This window comes from Dipodomys merriami, unplaced genomic scaffold, assembly GCF_024711535.1.
Source record: "Dipodomys merriami isolate MVZ:Mamm:240054 unplaced genomic scaffold, mDipMer1.0.p SCAF_139, whole genome shotgun sequence".
Taxonomy (NCBI): Eukaryota; Metazoa; Chordata; class Mammalia; order Rodentia; family Heteromyidae; genus Dipodomys; species Dipodomys merriami.
In genome coordinates this window covers 1,165,616-1,168,658 of record NW_027202704.1, presented here as the reverse complement: position 1 = coordinate 1,168,658, position 3,043 = coordinate 1,165,616, and the positions used below count along the sequence as shown (strand labels likewise).

Genomic DNA, 3,043 nt, shown 5'->3' with positions numbered 1-3,043 from the left:
GTCTACCTCCTCAGTCATTGGCTTTCTTTTGAGACAATCTCACTATGAAGTTAAACCCTGGCCTCCAGCTGCTCTCTACCTGTCTCTTCCACCTAAGTACTAGAATTATAGATGTGGCCCAGCCCATCTACTCTTGTTTTCCCCTTGAGATCTGCTTAGAGCCAGGTCATCTTCTAAGTAAGAATTCATCAAGGCAACTTGGATGCAGAAGCATTTCCCTGTCCATCCATGGCTGGCTCAGTCATCTAAGTCTCTACATGAAAGTCAGGCACACATCCATGCTGCGCATCTCCTGGATCTGCCTAAGATGCCACTCCTGTGAATAAAGCAAGGCCTGGTCATTCCCAGAGAGGAAGAAGCCCCAGAGAGTACACTATTGATCCCCTAGTGAGGACGTGGCTAGTAACACAAGCCCTGAACATGTAGACTTTGCACCAAGACCTCAGGTGAGCTTCTTTTATCCTGAAGTGTGAAGTGGTGGCCTGATTATCTAGCACTTATACCAGTGGGTTGCGAGCCCAGGATGTGGCAGGTAGAAGTGCTCATGTAGAGCAACAAAGTCCCATTAGGGACTGGCCTAGCCACCCACTCCTTGGTCTAGCACATATAGGTTTTTTGACAGTGTGACAAAAAGGAAGAGGGAACAGAGCCAGCATTCCAAGAGAGGTTTTCTAGGTCTCTAAGGCTCAGCTGTGCTCTCTGCTGGGCAGTGGCCCTCAGGATGTTGGCATAGATGCATTAGAGTCTCTGGTGTGCATGGTATATGAAACACTTTCAGCTTTTGCTGGCTGCAGAGCAGGCCAACCTGCAAGCAGGCAGCAGGCAGCAGGCACAGCCTGGCACTCAACCAAAGACCCTGATGTAGGCTACCCAAGGTAGAAGGTGAAAGGTAAGAGTGGGTGTTACAGACACACACTGAGTCAGAGATCCTGAGGGAGGAACCCCACCAGCTGTTGCTCCAACCAGCCCTGCAGTGGATGGTGCTCAATTCTGAGACTCAATTTAAAGTCGCATGAGCAGAGTACAAATCCATACATTCCAGCCGTGTGACCTTCAACCAATGCCAGTCTTCGCACTTAAGAATAGTAATTCCTCTCTATAAAATGGGCTTATTCACCACTGGCAGCAAGTATGGCAGCCTTTCAGTCATCACGGTCAGCAAAGGCAGGCTGGAAGGTGGTCACCCAATGGTGGTGGTGCCCTATGATGACAGGCCACAGTCTCCTTGTCACCATTGGCGAGCACCTGGAAGCCCACTTGGGTACAGTACCCCAGCTCAGTAACAGCCACTGGTCCAGCACACAAGAATTCTCCTTGGGGGATGGGGGATGGCGGCGGCGGCCTGTGATGAGCAGCAGGAGCGCGTGAGGAGCCAGCAGGCAAGGCTGGGGGGCCCGGGAGCGCAAGCGCAGGGCGGAGGGCGGGGGCGCGAGCACAGTGGGCGGGGCAAGGCAGTAGCCAAGAAGATGGTGGACAGCAACAGCGGCAGCGGTGGCGGTGGCGGCGGCCGTGGCGGGAAGGGAGGCTTCCAGCCCACACCCCGCGGTGGCGGCCAGCAGGAGAAGCAGGAGCTGGCCTCGAAGCGGCTGGACATCCAGAACAAGCGCTTCTACCTGGATGTGAAGCAGAACGCCAAGGGCGGTTTCCTGAATATCGCAGAGGTGGGCACGGGCAGCTCCAAGAGCCGCCTCACGCTGTCGATTGTGGTGGCGGCCAATTTCCGTGACTCGCTGGGCGACTTCATCGATCACTACGCACAGCTGGGCCCCAGCAGCCCCGAGCAGCTGGCAGCGGGCGCCGAGGAGGGCGGCAGGCCGGCGCACCTCAAGAGCGAGTTCCTGGTGCGTGAGAACTGCAAGTACTACCTGGATCTCAAGGAGAACCAGCGCGGCCCCTTCCTGCACATCCGCCAGACCGTCAACCGCGGCAGCGGCTTTGGTGCAGGCCCAGGGCCTGGCGGCCTCCAGAGCGGCCAGACCATGGTGCTGCCTGCACAAGGTCTCATCGAATTCCGACACGCTCACCAAGCTCCTCGATGACTACGGAGGCGAAGACCACGAGCTGGCCGGAGGCCCAAGAGGCGGTGCCGGTGGCGGGGGGGGGGGGGGGGGGGGGGGGGGGGGCTGTACGGGGAACTCCTGGAGATCACCTCTATTACGGTGGACTCCAAACGTTTCTTCTTCGATGTGGGCTGCAACAAGTACGGAGTTTTTCTACTGTGTGAGTGAGGTGAAGCCGTCCTACCGCAATGCCATCACAGTGCCCTTCAAGGCCTGGGGCAAGTTTGGTGGCGCCTTCTGCCGGTATGCGGATGAGATGAAAGAAATCCAGGAGCGGCAGAGGGATAAGCTTTACAAGCGTCATGCTGGGGGGGGTGGTGAGGAGTCCTAAGGCGAGGAGGTGGATGAGGATTGAAATGGCAGCTTTCCCCCCTGGCCTCCCCCACCCTGTTACCCGTGCCCCCACCCCCCATCCCCCTGGCTAGTTCCCATTCTTGCTCATTCCCCTGTGAGCTAGTTGAGAGGGAGCCCGGGAGGCCACCAAGGGAGAAAAAAAAACCAACAAAATTAAAAAAAAATAATATAGTTAAGAGAAATAACCATAAGACAACAGTCTTGAACAGTGAGTAAAGCAGTAAAGTTCCAGAAATTGACAGCAACCTGCAGAGGACAACAGCATCTCCTCACCTGCAAGTGTCTCAGCTTCTATTTCCCACCCGAGGTTCCTAAGCTCATCTAGATAATCCTGAAGTGGATAGATTTCGAGTCTGTGCCCCTAAACACATCTGACTTACCCAGATCCATCTGTGTATAACAGTTGAATTTGTGTTGTACCTGGGTAAATCTAAAGTATCTCTCCAGGCCGAGCCGCCGTTGCAGTGTCTATCCTTCACCTTTATTCTAATCAGCCTTTTGGATCAAGATCTTCACGGAAATTCTTGAGACAGAGAGACCTTTGCAGTTACCCAGTCCTGAGAGTCCAGGTTTATGAAAAGGAATGCAACTTTACACAATCATGGACAAGGCAAAAAAAGAATTCAAGA

The 3,043-nt window shown here is 54.6% G+C and overlaps 1 pseudogene; it reads left to right on the top strand.

The window, feature by feature from the left end:
- Window positions 1-1,466: 1,466 nt before the first annotated feature.
- Window positions 1,467-2,415, top strand: LOC138825633 (transcriptional regulator protein Pur-beta-like; annotated as a pseudogene).
- The last annotated feature ends 628 nt before the right edge of the window (window positions 2,416-3,043 follow it).